The sequence below is a fragment of the Mus musculus genome, chromosome 4, assembly GCF_000001635.26.
Source record: "Mus musculus strain C57BL/6J chromosome 4, GRCm38.p6 C57BL/6J".
Lineage (NCBI taxonomy): Eukaryota > Metazoa > Chordata > Mammalia > Rodentia > Muridae > Mus > Mus musculus.
Genome location: NC_000070.6, coordinates 36,098,708 through 36,122,510, shown reverse-complemented (window position 1 = coordinate 36,122,510; position 23,803 = coordinate 36,098,708). Strand labels below are relative to the sequence as shown.

At 36.3% G+C, this 23,803-nt stretch overlaps 1 protein-coding gene across 16 annotated transcripts in view; it reads left to right on the top strand.

Annotated features, from left to right (window-relative positions):
- Window positions 1-23,803, top strand: part of Lingo2 (leucine rich repeat and Ig domain containing 2) — a 1,254,967-nt gene that overhangs the window by 829,234 nt on the left and 401,930 nt on the right. For 3 of the 16 annotated variants that reach the window (XM_030253527.1, XM_011250023.3, NM_001166000.1), the window contains one exon: window positions 331-370. The exons of the other annotated variants lie outside the window; for them this stretch is intronic. The gene's annotated coding sequence lies outside the window, so the exon portion shown is untranslated. The remainder of the gene's footprint in view (window positions 1-330; window positions 371-23,803) is intronic. 16 annotated transcript variants of the gene reach the window in all.

Below are 23,803 nucleotides of genomic sequence, written 5' to 3'. Positions count from 1 at the left end.
CGTGCCTTACCCAGGTAGCCTCTGCTGTAAATTCTAAGGGAATCAACATCATTTCATAGCCATCCACTTCAAGTATGTGTGTGCCTTATTCCTCTATGGATTCTGAAGTTCATGGAAACTCCCTTTTGCCTTACAAATGTGAATTCTGAAGCATGTTTCAGAAATAAATCTGAATTTGGTCATGAAATGATCATATATAAAAATGTACTTCTGGTTTCTATTGTTAAGAGATAAATTGTCTCATGCATTCTTATAATTTAACCTCCTACTAATCCATGATCATGGGAGATCTTTCCATCTTCTGAGGTCTTCTTTGATTTCTTTTTTCAGGGATTTGAAGTTCTTGTCATACAGATCTTTCAATTGCTTGGTAAGAGTTACATCAAGATAATTTTTATTATTGTGGCTATTATCAAGTGTGTTGTTTTCCTAATTTCTTTCTCAGCTTGCTTATCATTTATATAAAAGAAAGCTACTGATTTGTTTGAGTTAGTTTTATATCCTGTCACTTTGTTGAAGTTGTTTATCAGGTGTTCTCTGGTAGAATTTTTTGGGGTCGCTTGTTTTACTACCATATGATCTGCAAATAGTGATACCTTGAGTTTTTCTTTGCCAATTTTAATCCCCTTAGTATCCTTTTGTTTTCTGTTGCTCTAGCTAGAACTTTGAGTACTATATGGAATAGATAAGGAGAGAGTCTTGTCCCACATTTTACTTGTATTGCTTCAAGTCTCTCTCCATTTAAATTGATGTTGGTTGTTGGTTACTTATATATTGCTTTTATTATGTTTAGATATGTGCCATGAATTCTTGATCTCTCTAGGACTTTTTACATTAAGAGGTGTTGTATTATGCCAAAGGCTTTTTCAACATCTAATGCGATGATCGGGTGTTTTTTTTTTTTTTCCTTGATTTTGTTTATGTAGTATATTACATTAATGGATTTTCATATATTGAACCATTTCTGCATCCCTGGGATGAAAATTTTGTGAAAGGATAAAGCAGGTGTATGTGTGTGGAGCAGGTACTGTTACTCTGGAATCAGCAATCTTAGGTTGTTATTTGGAAATTAAGAAGATGGATAGTCATTAGTTGCAGAAACGATGCTATCCATAATGAAGTCTTTGGAGTCAGGTATTCCCTAGATGGTTATCATCAGGACCCTTTGAGGATTGACTTGTCTGAAAGAGCTTTGACAAGGTCTCAAAATCCCAGGACTCTGGATATTACTGCAGATTTTCCCAGCCCCTTCCTCTTCTTACCCCATGCAGCTTAGAACAGCTTGTGAGCACCTTGTCCAGCCATGCAGAATCTGTCTGAAAAGTCCTTAAGTGGTTCTTTTATAAGCAGTTTTGGGTTAGACAGAGGACCAGGAAACAAAAGTGCTGATTTTCAAGGGCATATAGCACAAGACAATTTGCATTCTGTGAATCTTCTCAGTGTCCCTGGTGTCTCAAAACAATCTGGAATTAGCTAGCCTTGACATGGGCTAATGAGAACAAACAGACTCACACAGATTCCCCTGAACAGCAATTGGATTCAACCTTTACAAAACGAGTAGACCAACCCAAATAATGTCTTCCTGGATGAATAAAAAGATTTCCTCAACTCAAACAGTTGTTCACTGACGAATCAGGTAGAGCAGCTGAACTGTGACAATAATAAAACCTAGAGAGTGTTTTCTGTAATACACTGATAGACAGACCTCTATGGGCCAGACACATGGATTTTCCATTAACTCTGCAGTGTGGCTACTGCTGTTGCCACCATCATTGTCTCCATTTTATAAAAAAAAAAAAAAAAGAAAGAAAACAGGAAGACAGGTACAATTTCTGCCTGTGGTCCATAAGTCTTCATTCAGATGTTGTAGTGCTCAACCGTCCCCTGTATTTTCAGTAAAACCTAGAAGGTAGATCTTTGGACTCTGGCCTAATTGACTGAAGTCCTCTCTCATTTTGAGAATCCTGGGAAGCTTGGTTTCAGATCAGTATATCTTGAGCTTGGTACACAAAGAACCATTCTTTATCTGTTTTCTGAAGAAGGGAAAATGATGAGACTCTGCTGTGAGTTAGCACTGGTGTTTAAAGAATAGAGGATATTGATGAGAAGTGGAAGTGAGTCAGGAACCAGGCTTCCTACATTGAGAATCCATGGGGTAGCTATGTGACCTTGGAGAAGGAAAGGAACTTCATGTGTTCCAGTTTTCCCATTGATGTTGTAGATAATGACAGTAAATTTGTGAAGATAGTATGGAGACTAATTAATACAAGTCAGATAAAATATGGCCAGCACCTTGAGAGAACAGTTTAGTGCGATATTTAATAATCATCTGCTTTTGAGGCTAAAAATGTTGATTGGTTTGATGTAGATATGTCAATCTTCATGGAGAGGAAATAATTTAGGTCAATTTCTTTTATAAAATTACTTCAGATTTTTTTATTACGTATTTTCCTCAATTACATTTCCAATGCTATCCCAAAGTCCCCCATACCCCCCACTTCCCTACCCACCCATTCCCATTTTTTTTGGCCCTGGCGTTCCCCTGTACTGGGGCATATAAACTTTGTGTGTCCGTTGGGCCTCTCTTTCCAGTGATGGCCGACTAGGCCATCTTTTGATACATATGCAGCTAGAGTCAAGAGCTCTGGGGTACTGGTTAGTTCATAATGTTGTTCTACCTATAGGGTTGCAGATCCCTTTAGCTCCTTGGGTACTTTCTCTAGCTCCTCCATTGCGGGACCTGTGATCCATCCAATAGCTGACTGTGAGCATCCACTTCTGTGTTTGCTAGGCCCCAGCATAGTCTCACAAGAGACAGCTATATCTGGGTCCTTTCAGCAAAATCTTGCTAGTGTATGCAATGGTGTCAGCGTTTGGAAGCTGATTATGGGATGGATCCCTGGATATGGCAGTCTCTAGATGGTCCATCCTTTCGTCACAGCTCCAAACTTTGTCTCTGTAACTCCTTCCATGGTGTTTGTTTCCTATTCTAAGAAAGGGCACAGTGTCCACACTTTGGTCTTCATTCTTCTTGAGTTTCATGCGTTTAGCAAATTGTATCTTATATCTTGGGTATCCTAAGTTTTGGGCTAATATCCACTTATCAGTGAGTACATATTGTGTGAGTTCCTTTGTGATTGTGTTACCTCATTCAGGATGATGCCCTCCAGGTCCATCCATTTGCCTAGGAATTTCATAAATTCATTCTTTTTAATAGCTGAGTAGTACTCCATTGTGTAAATGTACCACATTTTCTGTATCCATTCCTCTATTGAGGGGCATCTGGGTTCTTTCCAGCTTCTGGCTATTATAAATAAGGCTGCTATGAACATAGTGGAGCATGTGTCCTTCTTACCGGTTGGGACATCTTCCGGATATATGCCCAGAAGGGGTATTGCTGGATCCTCCAGTAGTACTATGTCCAATTTTCTAAGGAACTGACAGATTGATTTTCAGAGTGGTTGTACAAGCTTGCAATCCCACCAACAATGGAGGAGTGTTCCTCTTTCTCCACATCCTCGCCAGCATCTGCTGTCACCTGAATTTTTGATCTTAGCCATTCTGACTGGTGTGAGGTGGAATCTCAGGGTTGCTTGGATTTGCATTTCCCTGATGATTAAGGATGTTGAACATTTTTTCAGGTGCTTCTCTGCCATTCGGTATTCCTCAGGTGAGAATTCTTTGTTCAGTTCTGAGCCCCATTTTTTAATGGGGTTATTTGATTTTCCGGAGTTCTTTATATATATTGGATATTAGTCCCCTATCTGATTTAGGATAGGTAAAGATCCTTTCCCAATCTGTTGGTGGTCTTTTTGTCTTATTGATGGTGTCTTTTGCCTTGCAGAAGGTTTGCAGTTTCATGAGGTCCCATTTGTCAATTCTCGATCTTACAGCACAAGCCATTGCTGTTCTATTCAGGAATTTTTCCCCTGTGCCCATATCTTCAAGGCTTTTCCCCACTTCAGATTTTTAAAACATTATTGAAAGTACCCATGCTCTATAAAGCTTTAATTAAATTGCCCTTTATAGCCAAAAAAGGCACATATATTTTGAATTTTAATTATTTATTGAAATGGTTTCATTATCCAAATTATAAGTGCTGGTACCCTAGTAAAATGATTGTCACTGAGAAGTGTGAGTAAAATTTCCATGTGCAGAGTTTGAAAAACCCAGACGTATATGGTTACACAATCTAGTCATCACAGTTCTCCAAGGCAGCATTGGCTAAAATAGAAAATGTAACACCATATCAAAAACAGGTTCACTATCTGTCTTCATTTGGGTAACTCTTGCTGTGATGAAACACCATCACCAAAGCAACTTAGGGAAGAGAGTCTCATGTTTCCATCACTGTTCGTCATCAAAGGAAGTCAGGATAGGACCTCAAGCTGCAGGAAGCAGGAGGCAGCAGCTGATGTAGACAGATGCACATATTGTGGAAGAGTGTTGCTTGTATGGCTTACTTCTCATGGTTTGCTCAGCCTGCTTTCTTAGAGAAAGCAGAACCACTAGTCCAGGGATGGCACCACCTACAATTAAGAAAATTCCCTACAACCAGATTATATAGAGAAATTTTATGGAGGTTTCCCCTTCCAAGTGACACTAACCTGTGTCAAGTTGACAAACTAACTAGTCAGCACAACAACAAATCCCTAAACAGCAACAACCAAAACAAAATTAAACAAACAAAACCAAATGATAAGGACCCCATGGTAGAGTCTGTGGTCTAAAAGAATATGTGTATTACTTCCATTTGATATGGTTTTAAACAATAACATACAACTTTAATATACGTGTGTGTGTGTGCCTTTATTCTACTGTGTGTTATGCGCAGTATATATGATTATTATTGTTTATGGTTAAAGAAATGTCTTACTCTTAAAACGACAAGTTTGGGGCACTATTTCCTTTTATTTATGGTGAAGAAAAAAGCATGGATTTACCATTAACTCTGCAGTGTGGGTACTGCTGTTGCAGCCACCATTTTCTCTATTTTATAAAAAAAGAAAACAGGAAGACAGGTACAATTTCTGTCTGTGGTCCATAAGCCTTCATTAGGACTGTCTATGCTGGAATTATATAGACAGTTTCTAGTATTTGTTAAATTCTTTTGTGTCATTCATTCTCCTTCTAAAAATGTTGCCTATAAAAAAAAGTGTCTACAAAGACTGTCTGCTATTCAATTTTGCTCTTTTGGTTTTATTTACTTACTTTTGCTCCCTTTGGGTGAAAAAGTTCTGGACTCTTAATTACCAAAGGACTATATTTTACAACTGTCTTCAATTGCACATTGTTAATTTAAGATCTATAAAATAAATATACTTCACTCACTTTGAAATGTTGAAAGAGCAACAAGTCAGAACATATGATACAATTGTTGATCTCTTTTAACTGCTTCTATGTTTATCTTGCTGGCCACCAAGATCTCTACCTTTGGGTTAAATGACATCGGTTATAGTAACTTTTAATTCCCAGCTGTAATTGTCATCTCAGAGGCCTACTGATGAATAACCTCACCCGTTCCAGTTCTTTCTGAACTACAGCTGGCAGGTTCAACTCAGGTATTCTGGTTCAAAACTCTCCAAGCTGAATAATGCAAAATGGCTTTGCTTGGCTTCTTGCATACTGCAGGAACCCAACTGCTCCAAACTTCACTGAACTGAATTCAAGTGAACTCCATTGCACTGCTTAAATTCAACTGACCTTCACTCACTGCATTCTCTCTCTCTCTCTCTCTCTCTCTCTCTCTCTCTCTGTGTGTGTGTGTGTGTGTGTGTGTGTCTGTGTGTATTTGTGTGTGTCTGCATGTGCTGCTCACTCTTTGGTCTGTTATTCTCATGAGAGTTTGGAAAATCTCATCTCTGACTGATTCTGTCAAATCTTTCTCTGATTCTTCACTTTGTCTGCCCCTCAATTAGATCACTTCCAAACATGGATGCTTTCTTCTATAAACTAACCTTACCTACATTATTAAGGATGTGTGTTAAGATGGAAGGAGTTACAGAGACGAAGTTTGGAGCTGAGACGAAAGGATGGACCATCTAGAGACTGCCATATCCAGGGATCCACCCCATAATCAGCTTCCAAACGCTGACACCATTGCATACACTAGCAAGATTTTGTTGAAAGGACCCAGATGTAGCTGTCTCTTGTGAGACTATGCCGGGGCCTAGCAAACACAGAAGTGGATGCTCACAGTCAGCTATTGAATGGATCACAGAGCTCCCAATAGAGGAGCTAGAGAAAGTACCCAAGGAGCTAAAGGGATCTGCAACCCTATAGGTGGAACAACATTATGAACTAACCAGTACCCTGGAGCTCTTGACTCTAGCTGCATATGTATCAAAAGATGGCCTAGTTGGCCATCACTGGAAAGAGAGGCCCATTGGACATGCAAACTGTATATGCCCCAGTACAGGAGAACGCCAGGGCCAAAAAAATGGGAATGGGTGGGTAGGGAAGTGGGGGGGAGGGTATGGGGGACTTTTGGGATAGCATTGGAAATGTAATTGAGGAAAATATGTAATAAAAATATTAAAAAAAGAATATGTCTGTATTCCAGACAGAGAAATTAAAGATGTGTCATTTCAGCCAAATCCCCTAGAAGGTCTATAGTGTCATAGGTGACACTGGTGTCATAGGTATATCAGGAGACAGATTGCATAGGAGTCCAACTATGTACATCTAAATACTATATAATTTACTTTAAAGTTAGTGAAAACATTTTAAAAATGATTTGAGTCATATTTACCCTAATCCTATATTTTTATTCTAAGGAATAATGTTCAAGGCTGTTGAAGAAATACTAAAGTTATCTTATATTTCCCCAGATGGTAGAAGTAGAATCAAATAGTAAAAGTTTCTGGGAGAAATTATTACTCCCAATAGAAGAAAGATAATGCTAGTATGGGTTTTTTCAAACATAAACAGGGTCATGATTTCGTGGAAATATGGTAGAAGAAATGACTCTCACTACAGGGCCTTGGTTAAATGAGTTCGAAATTTGCTTATAATCCAAGTATTTTTCTTTGGATTGTGCCTCTTGTATATATTTATTTTGTTTTTCTGAAGCAACAGATGCATAATATAGTTGTTAATACATATTTTATGTAAGTCAGGTGGCCTAGAATAGTTTTCACAATCATTGACCAGCTGAGTTGCCAGCACAGTAAGCCAGTTTCCTCAGAGATTATCTACAGCTGAAAAAAATGAAAGCACCTAATGGTGGAGTAATGAAACTGCATATAAATCTCTTTTATCTGTGTCTAAAGACCTACAAGGAAACATGTTTAAAAGGGCATAGTGAGATGTGATTGAGACATAGGATCTGGTTAGAACTAGTTAAGTGTTGATTGATGCTTTTAAGCTATAGTTCTGTGATTTCAATTGACTGCTTCAATTCATAGCAAGTTTCTTGTAGCAAGAAGTAGATACTTTTTGAAAGATTTATAACAGACACTTTAGCAACTGCATAAATGAAGGATAGATGATCAATTCCCCATTTCAGAAGATGATTCTAAAGTCTATTCCTTAATTAATATATCTTCACAGATGTCAGAAATGATTAAACACTTAAGCAAATGTCACATAGTTAATTGTAATAGTCTCAGAATCCAAAAACCATATCACCTCTAGTATTGATGTTTATCTTTCTCTTCTCTTCCAGTTTCACATGATCAATCTTACCATTCCTAGCAAATTTCTACAGCATGATGTTACTCATTCAACAATGAATTAGAGCCCTTGTGATAGATATTTCATCTCCAAATGCATGCCTTATTGCAAGTACATTTTCAAAAGAGCACAATGTAAGCATTGCATGTAGAAAATATGCAAATATTCTTCCACAGCGTAGGGATTCTATCCTTCTCTGGGATCACTCCTAGGGCCGGCGGATTAGCATGCAAAGCTGTTCCAGAAAAAGACTGAGACCTCCCAGGACCACTCTCCATCTACAGGGAAAGAACAGCTCCATATTTAATTCTCCAGTCTGTCTCACGAGTCCCACCAAGAAACTTCTATTATTACTTCTGAGATTGAAATATTTGAGTTTTCCAGATGATGTGTAACATATTGAGGCAAAAAATATAAATGTTTACTTGTTTATCAAAAGATTTCAGATATTTGTTTGAAAATGAAAATGTCTCCAAAAACAATGAACTTAGGTGTTCAGCCGTGTCTCACATGGGGTATATGAAATACCAGATACTTAGAACTAACACTTGACTTATGAATCAAATGAGAAAAAAGATTAGATAATTCTTCTGGACAAAAGTTATGAGTTCCATTCTTTTCTCACAGAGACAGATTAATATCTTACCAACTACACAGCTTTTTATTTCTTATTTATGCTTTTGTCTTTGTTTTGGTGTTGGCGCTAAGATTAAGCTCTGATTCCAGAAGGTGCTAAGGAAATGCTTCCCCATGGAGCTCTAACCTCAGCCTAGTGAGTTGTTTTCTTTTAGAAATTATGTCAAGAGCTGGCTGAAGCCAGCCTGATTCTAGTACAGAATAAATTCATTAAAAACTATGAGACTTTTCAGGTTTTTGGTATTTACATACTACCATTACTTTCTATTTAGTTGTTTTCAGTCATAGACAATGATAATATAACATATATTGACTTTATTCTGAATAGAAGATGATAGCTGTAAAATTCTATTTTCTTTTTTATTCAATATAAAATTTCATACAATATACTCTGATTATGGTTCTCTTTACCTAAGTCCTCCCAGATCTTCTCCACTTCTTCAAAATCTAGATATGCGCTATCTTTCTCTCTTTTTAGTAAATGACAAACAAATGGGTAAGCAATTAAAGCAACAAACAAACCGCTTTAAATGTAGAACAAACAAAAACACAAGAAACACACACACACATACACAAAAGAAAACAAAACCCATAAAAACACAAAATTAGAAACCATAGTATAGAAGCAAAAGTCCAATAAATGGAAAAAGCCTCCAAAAATAGAACATGTAAAAATGCTACAAATTTATGATTTTGTTCGTTTTGAGTTGGCCCTCTCCTGCTGGGCATGTGGACTGCCTTTAATGTGGTTAGTACGTTTAGTAAGATTCCACTGGGGTGTGTGGGGGGGGGGGGGGAAATGTGACCTTTTTTCTTTACAAGGTGATATCAATTGAAGATAGCTTTTTGATTAGTAATGGGGGTTTGAGTCCACTTCCCTCTCTTACCACTGGAATCCCATCTGTGTGGCCAGGCCCTGTTCATATGTTTATCAGTCCTGTTATATCTGGAAGAAAGTTTCCATGGTCTTATCCATCACCTATGGCTCTTGTTGAAATCTTTCTGCTTCCTGAGTCCTGTGGACAGGGATTTGATGAACATATATCATTAGTACTGAGAGTTCCAAAACCTCACTTTCTCTGCATTATACTTTTGTATGTCTCAGTGTTAGTTCCCATCTACTGTAAAAGCAAATTTCTAAGATGTTGGTTGAATAAGACACTGATCTATTGGTGTAGCAGCATATCCTTGGGAGTCTTTTTATTGCTATGTTGCTTTGACAGAACAAGAGTATTAAATTTTTCCTACGTTCAGATTTTTGGTCACTAAAGTAGTGTCAGGCATGGGTTCCATCTTGTGGAGTAGATCTTAAACCAATGAGAGGGTAGTTGGTTATTGCCACATGTTTGTGTCACCATTGTAGCAGCATATCATACCGGGGTCCTCATTGTAGATCAAAGAGTCTGCAAATGGATTGATGGTTACCTTTCTCCTCTGGGAGCATAAAAATTACCTTCTAGTGCATGAAGTCACTAGGATTCCCCAAGAACATTAATCAGCAGGGGTGATAGGACCAGCTTGACTTTTTCATGTTCAATGTGTTACATAGATTTTCAGCAATCAGGTCTTACCATCAGTTTGAGGAGAGCAAACAATATTCTTGGTAATAGTCTGTGTTGTTTGAGAATTTCCATAGGACTAACATCTCAATTAGATGTAACACATGCCTGGCTCTGGACTTTTACCCTGGTGACAAAAATAATAGTTGACACACTGTCTCCCATTAGTTAGTGACTTCATTTAGATTCCTTTTATATGTGTATATTTTGAAAAGCTTCTATAGTAATAGAATTTCATTTGCCCTCTCAAACGACTTTAGTGCTAGATGTCCCTCCCCATACTCTTTCCATTATTCCTCTCTTCCATCCCTCTTATTTAAAGCTTCTCATTCCTATCTCCCTTGTGCCTCTCTGTACTTATACATTTTATTTCTTTCCATGGGACACCATTCTCTCTTCTAGTCCTGTCTAATATACATATCATCTGTGGTTATAAGGATTGCAGCATGCCTATCAAAGGGTTAAACCTTATCATCCACACAAAAGAGAATATATATATTTTTCTTTTGGGGTCTAGGATAAAAGAGAGAATAAAATTTTTAAATTTTTTATTATGTATTTTCCTCATTTACATTTCCAATGGTACCCCAAAAGTCTCCCATACCCTCCCCACCCACTCCCCTCCCCACCCACTCCCACTTCTTGGCCCTGGCGTTCCCCTGTACTGAAGCATCTTAAGTTTACAAGACCAATGGGCCTCTCTTTCCAATGATGGCCGACTAGGCCATCTTCTAATACATATGCAGTTAAAGACATGACCTCTGGGAGTACTGGTTAGTTCATATTGTTGTTCCACCTATAGGGTTGCACACCCCTTTAGCTCCTTGGGTACTTTCTTGGAATAGCTTCAAGTATCTCTCCATTTAATTTAATATTGGCTGTTTCTTTGCTTTTAGAGAATAAACTTTTTTAAAACCCTAAAATATTTCATAAAATGCACAACATACATGATAATTAGTAATACAGAGAGATGAATTTCATAATGGTTTGTTTTATTATGTTTATTTAAGTAGGTACAAGTAAAGTAATGAGATAGTTTTCAAATATTATTTTAAAATATCAAGCTAGGCATGGTGGTTCATGAAGGTAATCTCTACACTTAAGATGATGATGCAGGAGGTTTCCCAGAAGTTTTAATATAAACTGGGCTATGTCTGTAATCTAAGTCACCATGGGACATAGATCAGTACCCTGTCTCAAAACCCCAAGAAAGAATTATTAAAAAATGTAAAACTATTAAATATCCATTCATGACTTTACTTTATATAACAATCTTGAAATTGAAATGTTATTGTTTGAAATTATGCAGTTATGATAAGAAAGAACAGAGAGGTTAGATCACTTTAACGTGTTGGATTTCCTGAAGATACTGTCCACTCTTATTCTGTAGTTTTTAAGAGATAGTGTTTTCTAAAATGTTTATGAGCTTTATATATAATGCTTTATATTTATGAAGCAATAGATTCAATGATTTTCACTTTGGCAATAAAATGAAAGTAATGTTAATAACAATGAACACCAACATGTTGCACATTTCATTATCTAGACCTACTGGTAAAATCATACACTTTCTGAATGTAAAAGCCTACATCTTAGGAGAAATATAGTTTGCTGAGAGGATTTCAAGTAGAATTCACAGGAATGAATAGTCCTTGTTTTTTGGGGGTGAAGTTTGTCTCTCAGATTACAATTGCTGCTTTAATTTACTATTCCTTAAATATTGTTATTTGCTTACCTAAAAGCTTAAAAGGGTTTGTTTGGTTTTTTTTTTTAATTACTTATTTCAGTATGTTAAGAGTTATTGCCATGGCTTAGAACGTAACCCTTTCGATGGGTTATTTCTATGCCCAATGACCAATTCTGCTTCAAGAGAAGCAATAATTTATACTTGAAATACCTTTAAGCCACACAGCAAATGGGACACTTCTCAGTAGCACTCAGTACACAGGTAGCATGGAATTAATGGTTAGTCTGTTTTCTTGTGTTATGACTTTCAGGCGTATATACATGTGCTGGTACTATACATGCTTAGTAAAACAGTATCAATACCTCAATGTCATCACACATATTATTTTTGTAAATTAATCTCAGAGTAGAATCCAGTGGTCAAAATAATAGAAAACTCATAACAGAGCTTATTCTAACTTGGAGGACTCCCCCTAAAGTATTTGATTGGTAAATCAATATACAGAACTTCTATGAATAATATAATGCATGACAAAGAATGGAAAAACTAGTATTTAGTGTGTGTGTGTGTGTGTGTGTGTGTGTGTATGCATGTGTGAATGGATGCATGCATGTACACATGAATGCATGCATGTATGTATGTATGCAAAGATGAATAATTCAGAACAAATCATCTCACTTTTTTGTTTTATTGCTCAGAGGACTACATGTTCTCTTCCTTTGTTTTAAAGACTTTTCAGAGACAGCAGTAATGTGTCTCTCTAGTTGTTGCATCCTTAATGGTAAGGACTTTTAATGGCAGAAATTGTAAACTTTTTTGAATAAAATAGTGTGCATACTGAGTTTAACCAGTTTGCTGATTTTAAGTATATTTAAATATATATATATATTAAACATCCATTACAGGAATTTTATTTTTACCTCTTTTAAATATTAAATTATTAAATTTGATTATATGGAATATCTGAAAGACGTTTGCTACCAGGAGAATATATGAAGCTTACATTTCTCTGTCTGTATAAGTAGTTCTTTTAGTTTTTATTAAATTAGAAATTTATATACTATGGTTTTGGTTATATAAATTATGTAGTGATAATTTCATCTAGAATTTATTTTCTCTCAGTATTTTACTTAAATGAATATAAAATTTAATTGTAATTGCTGTCGTGTGATACAATGACTTTGCTTTGTCCTTTTATAGGGATCTTGCTTACTATTCCTTTGGAAACATGTCATTTTAAATAATTCTTGCCCTGAGCAGTAGTCTCCAGAGACTAGGAAAATAAAAATTTTACATAATAGAATACTTTGCACTACCCTTTGGTTTTTTTCAATGTATTTTTTATTCTTTTAAAATATTTTATACAAAATATTTTTTATTTCTTTCTCTTTTTTCATTAATCATTCCTATTATTTACATCTCAAATGATATCCCCCTTCCCAATTACCCCTCCACATGTCCCCCCATCCCATGTGCCCTCTCCCCTTTTCATCTCTGAGGGTGCTTCCCCATCCACTCACACCATTCTTATGTGTGAGTAGCTGATTCTTTTTAAGACACGGAACAACATTATGAACTAACCAGTACCCCGGAGCTCTTGACTCTAGCTGCATATGTATCAAAAGATGGCCTAGTCGGCCATCACTGGAAAGGGAGGCCCTTTGGACACGCAAACTGTATATGCCCCAGTACAGAGGAATGCCAGGGCCAAAAAAATGGGAATGAGTGGGTAGGGAAGTGGGGGGGGGGTATGGGAGACTTTTGGGATAGCATTGGAAATGTAATTGAGGAAAATATGTAATAAAAAAAAAGTTCAGTTTTGGTAAAGAGTATTAGACAGAAATATACTGAGAGTTGAATGTTACCTAGATCTTCACTCAAGGTTTGTTTTCTTTTGATACTTGTTCTTCCTTTTGTGCAACAGAATTTGAACTGGAAGTGTTCAGCATAAAGTTATTAATTTCCAGGTTCAGTTAAAATTACAAACTGAGGTAAACCTGACAACTTGAAAAAAACTTGTTGAGGGCAACACTGTGTTTAGAAATATCCTTTCTCCATGGTGGAATTTTGATGTTTGGTTGTTAATGAGGTTAACTAGAGGTTTCTATAAGTTTATAATTCATAATACCCCTTCTTTCTGAATAATCCTAGCCTGGTAAAGATACATTTAATACTGTTAATTACTGAGTTACTAGATCCAGGTTACTTTACAAATATTTATGTGCTATCATTTCTATAGATATTTGAAAGAGTGTATTATATAAAGAGAAACAATATTCTTTTAAATACCCACAGTTGTTTACCAGACTTTGTGTCATGGCTCCACGTCTATCACAACCTGTATAGCTTTTCAACAATTAGATACAAATGGCAAGGTGGTTTGAATAAAAATGGCCCCTATAGGCTCATAGATTTGAATGCTTAGTCACCAAGGAATGACACTATTCGGAGCTGTGGAAGTAGTATGTCAATAGGCATGGGCTTTCATGCCTATTTTCCAAGGCCTAAGCTAGGCCTAGTATCTCTTTGTCTTCTTGCTACCTTCAGATTTGGATGTACACCTCTCAGTTACCATGCTCCCTGTCATGTAGATAATGGACTAAACCTCTGAAACTGTAAGGAAGCCCAAAATTAAATATCTTCATTTATAAGAGTTGCCATGGCCATGGTGTCTCTTCATAGCAGTTTAACATTGATCAAGACAAAAATTGATACCAGGAAGCAGAGTACTGGCTCTGACAGGCCTCACCATGCTACTTGTTGGTGGAATGTGAACTTCTGGAGTTTAGATTAGGAGAGTAGCTGAATGCTTTAAGTAGGGCTTAACAGGCCATATGTGTTGCTGAGGGTGATTGGAACTGTGGGGACCTGGCTGGCTCAAGGAGTTGCAGAAGGGAAGACTATAGGTATGTGTCATAGAGACCATATTTATTGTATTTTGGCAATGAATGTGATGGTTTTTGCCCTTGTCTGAAAAATTTACCTAAGGCTAATTTGAAAAGTTTTCAGTTAATGGCATTGGCAGAAGAGATTTCAGGGCAGTCTAGGGTTAACTCTGTCATGTGACTGTTAGTAGTGACTCTTTCTTTTTTTTTTTTTAACAATTTTTTATTGGATATTTCCTTCATTTACAATTCAAATGCTATCCCAAAAGTCCCTGTTACCCACCCCCCGCCCAACTCCCAACCCACCCACTCCTGCCTCCTGGGCCTAGCATTCCCTGTATTGGGGCATGTAATCTTCGCAAGACCAAGGGCCTCTCCTCCCAATGATGGCTGATTGGGCCATCTTCTGCTACATATGCAGCTAGAGACAGGAGCTCAGGGAGTACTGGTTAGTTCATATTGCTTTTTCTCCTATAGGGTTGCAGACCCCTTCAGTTTCTTGGGTACTTTCTTTAGCTCCAGTGGGGCCCTGTGTTCCAACCAATAGATAGTAGTGACTCTTATGTAGATTTATGACAAAAAGAAGAAAGCTGAGCAAGAAAACTACAAATGTGTAATTTGAGAGAAAAAAGGAGCACGAGAAAGTGTAATAGAGCTAAGCTGAGTGTTCAGGAAGATTAAAAAGTTTAAAGAAAAGCCTGATGCTAAAACAGAAGGATGGTCACCTCAGAGACCCCACCCAGCTATGCTTCCAGCTTGTGAAAAGGAATTAAAGAAAAGTTTAGAGCCATGGTGATGCTAATTGTCTTCAATTCCAACTCTCAGGCAGTAGAGGCAGGTGGATCTCTGTGTTTTAGCCTGGTCTGTAGATCAAGTTCCAACACAACCAAGCTTAAGCAGTGAAGGAAACCATTAAAAACAGAAAGCTGGTAAAAATATATTTGAGTGCAAAGGCCATGTTCCAAACTCACAACCAGAAGAACATTTTAGTTATTGTGATCTGGTTCTGGCTGTAGAGGCAAAGATATAAGAAAAAGGATAGAGAAATCTCTCTCTGAGGCTAAGAAAAGCTGCTAAGGTCAGGCATGTGTCAGGTCCAGAGAGTGCTTTAGCTAAAGTTGTGAAGGTGAAGCCTAGATTGCCTTGGAAATCTCAAGATGTTGGACATGCAAGATCTGTTGGATATCGGTCAAGAGAGCTGGTACCAACTAACCTGAAAAAACAGCCCAAGGAAGAGAAGTGTGTTTCAATGAACAAAGCTCAAAGGAGGTGGAGACCTTAAGAACATGTTAACATGAGGCATGGGCATGCAGTGTGGATTTTGATCTTGATTTGGTCCAGTATTTACCCATTATGTTCTCATTCCTCCCTTTAGGAATGGTAATGTATATCCTGTACACTGTATGTTGGAAGCATGTGATCTGCTTTTTTACCTCAATTTTGCAGGGTGTTACAGTTAAGAGATTGCCATGAGTCTCAAACCAGACTTTAGACTTTTAAATAGTGGTACCTTTTGAAGTTAGACTGAATGAATTTTGCATTATGATATGGCTAGATTATGGGGCCATAGAGTGGAATGTTATGGTTTAAATATGAATAGTCTCTATAGGCTCATAGATCTGAATACTTAGTCATCAGGTAGTGACACTATTAGGAAGTATGGGCTTGTTAGAGTATGTTTGGTCTTTTTGGAGGAGGTGCATCACTGGAGGTGGGTGTTGAGCTTTCAAAAGCCAGGCCCAGTCTCTCTCTCTCTCTCTCTCTCTCTCTCTCTCTCTCTCTCTCTCTCTGCCCCCCCCCCACCTCCCTACTGCCGTTGGATCTGGATATCAAGCTATAAGCTACCATATTAGCCTGTTGCTGACATGAACTCTTTCATTCGAATAATGGATTAAATTTCTGAAACTGGATGAAAAATCAATAAAATGTTATTCTTTATAAGAGTTGATGTAGTCATGGTGTGGCTTCAAAGTAATAGGGCATTAATTAAGACAGACAGCAGGCAATAACCTCATTTCTGTCTTCAATTATTTCTCAAGTTCTGTATACTTCTTATACCACTGGACACAAAAATCTAAATCAGGTTTACAAAACTAAATGTCAATAAAAGCTAGATATAATGATAAGACTGTGAACTACCACTGTCAAATGAATTGTGTATTATCCAACAGAAGTTCACTTTAATTGACTTTAGTTAGCTGTTTTGGAAACAATTGTGGTATCCCTGAGACTTCATTGCAACATTCTGGGATGCTTTGTTGCACAGTTTGAGAACTACAGAGGTAAAATATGTGTTAAATTAGTCATAATTAATTCAAGAATAAACTAGGGCATATGTTGAGCAATGAGACCTAGGGAAAACTGGTTTCAAAGTTAAATTACTAAATATTTTATGAGATGGAACTGGGTATTTTTTAAAGTAGATTTTGGTGTCACAAATTCATTGATGCATTTATGTATATGTGCGCTCTCTCTCTCTCTCTCTCTCTCTCTCTCTCTCTCTTTCTCTCTCACACACACACTCTCATACACGCATGCATACACATATAACTGCTTATATAGAACATTTTATTCGTGTGTGTGTGTGTGTGTGTGTGTGTGTGTGTGTGTGTGTGTAAAACTTTATGGTCGTTTTACAAAGTTTAATGTCAAATATATATAACAGGAAATAATACAGTATCTAACTCCACAATTCAGGATAAATGCTACCAATATTTATGTGTATGTACATACATCCATATCTTTTTAGCCTAATCATGCATGAGTAAACATACTGATTTTTCAATATCTTTATAAAAGTATTTGCATAACACTTTAACAACTGCTTTATTCATCTAATTACATAACTGTAGTTTAGATATCTGTCCATATATATGTAAAATAAGTATCTATATTTATGCATGTAGGCAGAGACACACATATACAAACATTACAATTTTATTTGTTATGTAGAATCCTACTTTAATTGTACCAATTTTCACTAAAGCATGTCAAAATGTTGATCATTGGAATTATTTTGAATTTTCCTTCCTGTTATACACTAGTGTGTTAAAATCATTATAATGAATCAACTTTCTAGTGAAGCACACTTTTAAGAAATTACTTTAAGGTACTATTTATACTAGAAATTCTTTACATAATATTATCTTTTATACAGAAACATTACATCATTTTTATTATATGCATCAATATGCTTATTATATATTATGTAATATATGTACGTATATTATATGTACACATTTACCATATAAACTGTATTTGTATATTAGCTACTTTTCTGAAGCTGTGATCAAATACTTGAGAATCAACTTAAGGTTTATCTTAGTTTCTTTTACTGTTGTGGGAAAAAAATCCCCTGATCATAGCAGCTCATGGGAGAATGGTCTTATTCTGCCTCACAGTTCAGGGAAAGGCAAGGTTGCATGGACGTCAAACATTTGTTATACTGCATCCACAGTCAAGAAACAGGGGACAATGAATAGATACATGCCACTGCTCAAATCACCTTATTTTACAAACTCTAGTCTTCTCGGGTCATAGTTACAATGAATACATAATTTAACAAAACTAGGAGAATATACTTCACAGGCATGTCTGACCAGGAGTCCACATCCCAGGGAATCATAGAATCTTTCAAGTTGACAACTAAGTCTCACCATCACTACAAAGGAGGTCAATTTATATGGACCATGGTTTCAGAGGGTTTTACCCCATGATGCTTAGGAGAGTATGACAGACTAACTCATTCTGTAGTGGTAGGAATATGTTGATGGGGCTCTAGTGTACACAGTCATGGAACTGGAGGCAGAAAGTGAATAAGGGTGAAAAACCCCTGGGGGTCTAAGTCCCTTTTTGACCATAACGTCAATAACTTCTGAGTATCTGAGTCACTGAACTCCAAAGACCTTCCCTAACATACCCCATCCCCCAATTTTTACCTTCCAAGGTTTCCGGAGCCTTGAAAATTTAATGCTACTTAGCCAAGAGTCAAATATTCACAACTCAAGCCTAGGGAGACAGTTCAGATTTAACACATCTTCTGCCAAAAAAAAAAATGGATTTAGTGCCTTTCCAAGAATCTTTAAATCCTTAACAATTCCCAAAGTGTACTGAGATTCAAGTCAATCTCCTAAATGTACACACAAACAAAAATGCTCTCTGTCACCACCCTGAAACCTACAGATTTCTTATATGCAGGGACCCCTTACTCTGTTTGTAATATTCTGATAACAGTAAAGATGAAAGTTCTTAAGTATATTTGTGGTTGTGTGTGTGCAAATGGATGGACCTGGAGGGCATCATCCTGAGTGAGGTAACCCAATCACAAAGGAACTCACACAATATGTACTCACTGATAAGTGGATATTAGCCCAGAAACTTAGGATACCCAAGATATAAGATACAATTTGCTAAATGCATGAAATTCAAGAAGAATGAAGACAAAAGTGTGGACACTTTGCCTCTTCTTAGAAATGGGAACAAAACAACCATGGAAGGAGTTACAGAGACAAAATTTGGAGCTGTGATGAAAGGATGGACCATCTAGTGATTGCCATATGCAGGGATCCATCCCATAATCAGCTTCCAAACGCTGACACCATTGCATACACTAGCAAGATTTTGCTGAAAGGACCCAGATACAGCTGTCTCTTGTGAGACTATGCCGGGGCCTAGCAAACACAGAAGTGGATGCTCACAGTCAGCTATTGGATGGATCACAGGGCCCCCAATGGAGGAGCTAGAGAAATTACCCAAGGAGCTAAAGGGATCTGCAACCCTATAGGTGGAACAACAATATGAACTAACCAGTACATTGGAGCTCGTGTCTCTAGCTGCATATGTATCAAAAGATGGCTTAGTCGGCCATCACTGCAAAGAGAGGCCCATTGGACTTGCAAACTTTATATGCCCCAGTACAGGGGAACGCCAGGGCCAAAAAGCGGGATTGGGTGGGTAGGGGATGGGGGGTGGGTATGGGGGACTTTTAGGATAGCATTGAAAATGTAAACGAGGAAAATACCTAATAATAAAAAAATTTTCAAAAAAAAAAGATGAAAAAAAAAGTTACTTGGGACTGTTAAAGTTAAGCATAATTAAACCAAACCCCATAACATACTAAAATGATTGGATCCAGTAGTATTTATTCCAGTGATGCAAGGATGGTTCTAAAAATGCAAGTCAGTCAACATCATATACCGCATTCACAAAATGAATAAAAAAAGTCCTTATGAGCATCTCTCAATTGATCCCAAGGAGACATATCATAAAACTTAGCATTACCTCATAACAAAAAAAATTTAAACAAATGAGGACTTACAATAGAATAGAAATAACATACTTCATTCATCATAATGAAGGCCTTACATAACAAGCCAGGAAATAACAACAGTGAAAAAAGAAAAGCAGCAATCTTTCTTCCTACCATCTAAAACTGAGCTTGGATGCTCAGTTTTACTACTTTTATAACATAGGACTGGGAATCTTGCATCAGTTAGACAAGAGAAACTTTTTTTAAACATTAAGAAAGAAGAAAATGAATTGCTAATGTTTGTTGATAAGAACACAAAATTCCCCAAACTACACACATACACATACACACACACACACACACACACACACACACACACACACACATACACACACACACACCACACAAATTAGAACTAAGGAACAATTCCATTAAGTTATAAGATACAAATCAACATACAAAGATAAGTGGTACTGCTGCTAGGTACTAATAGTGAATTAACAAAAAAGAAAAGAAGGCAATGCAATCTATAATAGCTCAAAATCCAAACAAATGACAACAATAACAACAAAAACAACAACAACAAAACCACCTAGGCTCCCTCTAAAATAGAATTAATTTAACCAAAAAGGTAGAAGGGCACACTAATTACCATTATAAAATATTAATGAAAGAAGGGAATACAAAGGTTTCTGCTGTTGCTGTATGGAAAAGATAATTCAATAATCACTGTTAGGAGGTTCCCATCACTTAATGTGATCTTGAGAATCATTACAACCTGTATCAAAACACTGAGCACATTCTACAGAGAACCAGTAAAAAAACAACTCCAAAACATATATTGATCCATCTAAATTACCAAATAGCCAAACAATTTTGAGAATGACAACAAAAGCCAAGGGTGGTGGCTCAAACATGTAATCCCTGTCCCTGGGAAGAATAGGGCAGGCTCTCTCTAGGAACTTGGCTACTAGTGATAGAGAGTGAATTTCAGGCCAGCATTGGTTACCTTGTCTCAAAACAAAACAAAACAAAACAAAACAAAACAAAACAAAACAAAACACATCAACTGAAATAGAAAGGATGAATAAAAAATGTAAAAACATAAATCATCTGACCTGATTTTGGATCCTATTGGAAGCAGACTAGAAATATAACTCAGTCATAGACGACTGGACAGCCATGGTCAGGAATGAATACTCACTGCCACTTTGATGAAAGCTGGGCCATGCCAGTTCTAAAGAGAGGAAACCAGTTGACCTCTTGTTGCAAGAGTCCTTGCAGGATGAAAACAGCTCAAGACTTGTGATAGAGGGTAACTCTTGGTGGTGTATTATTGTTTTGTTTGTTTATGTTTTATTTTATTTTTCTTGCAGTTGGGTTAAAAAAAAAAGCAAAAGAGATGTGGTTATGATTATTTCAGTAATTACATTTTGAAGTTATTATGTTTTAATTATAGGATATTCTTTTCAATGGCCCATATTTTACAAATCATATCTTTTCTAAGTGATTTTGAAGCAATTATCATTTTAATTTTGGTATTCTGATTATTTTTATCTGCATTCTGAGGAGAATTGTGTCTTCTGCACCCCACAGCATGACTTCTCTAGGTTTGTGTCCTGTCTGTCATTGTTCACTGAAAGCACCATCATGGAGTTGTATTTCACAGAATCATATTATCATGCCAATAAAGAGTTGAATTAAGTGAGATAAATAAAATAGAGGCATGATGCATGACAGAAAATCTCTTATTAGATTGTAGAAATATTCTCACTAGTTCTTGGTTGTCAGCATATTTTAAAAACAAAGTTATAGGTTTCAGCTTTTTGGTGTATGTGATCAAATATGGGCTTTAAAATGACCCATTCATATCTGTGGCACTGGCTTAAGGTTTATCCATGCAAAAACTTGCTTGTTCTAGTTAGGGAACGTCTGTTCATTACTCAGTCTAGATAACAGAATGGCTCCTGTTTGTCTCAGCTTTGTGTTGCACAGAGAATTTTTCTTCGGTTTGTTTTATTGCCTTGCATTCTATGTGCCCTTTAAACGGAGTGGGCGGTGGCTTCATTCCATTCTTGAATGTGTTACTACTTTTGTTTGTTTTGGGTTTTTTTTTTGTTGTTGTTGTTGTTTTGTTTTGTTTTTTAGAAAATAAGGCCTTGAAAGAGTGAACATGTTACTAAAATACCAGTAGGACTATTGCATCTATTGCAGTACTGGTTGACCTAGGAAAAATTGTCTCTATTAAAATGTCTCTTTTAAAATATTCATCACTTTACTTGTTTTCTATAATGAGCATCAGAAACCCAGGATGGATCCTCACTCTCTGAAGTCAAGATATAATCCTATGGAGTACCACTTTCTTTCCATTTTTATACTGCTAAGAAATTAGCTAAACTCTCCTTACTCATGCCCACTATTTGAGCTTTAAATAAACCCAGAAAGGGGAGTTATTGATCAGAAAATCTGTTATAAATCCAGGAAAATGATACTTTTGATAAATTCTACTCTCAGTAAAATTAAAAAATAACCCGTTTAATTATTTTCAAGTGATGCATTTTAGAATACTATTTTTACTTCAAATTAAATTGCACATTTATAAACACTTTATACTCTATTTAGATACTGTGAAATGTGTCCTTCAATACTATTCATTTTGTAGAGAGTATGACTGTAAACCTTCCTATTTTAATAAACATATAACCAACTACCAATTTGGGTTGATTACATTCCAAACAATTCATTTAAGAACATTATAGATCTTATATATGACCCTCACAATAATGCTCCTGTTTGAAATGTTACAATGAAATTGGGATCCTGTCATTTATTTAATCTCTATGTGGTCACAGAATGCATTTCAGAATTCAACCTTAGGTCTATTAGACAATGAAATTTACTTCTTCTCTTCCATTCTGTTCAGACTGGTATTTCAATAGTGGTCCAGAAGTATTTTTTTCCTGTTGCTGTAAGCTACAACTAGTATTTCTTGAGACTAAATACAAATACAAGGAAAGATGACCAAAGACAAGGGGTGTTGGAGAATAGTGGAGGACCATGGATCACAAAGAAGAGTCTGCAGTCATCTATAACTAAACATGTTTCAGACTTTCAAGGGAGGGGAACCCTTTCCACAGTACCTCCCATCAACACTTTCCTCATACCTTCCAGTGCCAAGAACAAAGATTTTTCTGATCCATTCATGCAATAGTTCTTGCAATAAAGACTCATGTGGTATTTAGAAAAAAAAAAGTGAATGAATACTCACTATCATTCTTAAGTAGTAAATTATAATTGCAGATTTTATCACAATACTTAAATTTAGATTCAATGTATTATTGAACTCAGAGTTTGTCCAAATATTTCATCAGTTGATAGGTCTAAGGTTGTTATATAATGGACCTAGAGTTTCAGAAAATGAGCTGACACTGAAAACTGTCCTTACACCACAAATTCTGAGGCCCAAATGACTGTGTTCAGTAACCTGGAGTGCACCCTAAGAGCTCTCACAAATATTCAAAAGAATTTTTGAAACTCACTTCATTGAGTCTTTGTGGAATGCTCTTTCATTGTTATGTCTCAAATACAGAAACTGTACCCAAGTTTTTATTTCTGTATACTATGAATGATTTTTTGCAGACTAAAATAGGTAATAAGTGTAACTAAGGTCTAAGGCAATAAACGTTTGCTATTTACTGTAGAAGGCGTAAAGATTACTTCTATTTAAATGATAATCTAATTTTACTTATAGAATCATATATACAAATGGATTAAATCCTTTTGGAGTAGCATAACTATTTATAAGGGAATTAAGAAACTTAGCAAGAGACCACATAGGGATATCTTGTTATGTATGAAATGTAAAGAAAATGTGATCTTATAGTAGATATCTAAGATAAACCTAAATGTCTCAGAGCTCAAGATTAATAAGCTCACTAAGTATGCAATTTAACAACCAAAATAGGAAGAATTGCTTAGTTTGTCTGCACCATTTTGTATAGTAGAAATGTGGGGAGATTAAAAAAATTAAAGTCATGTGAACTGTGATATAAAACTAAAATGTACTACTGGAAGATGTTTATTAGCTAAGTAAGCAATTAAAACATTAACCCAA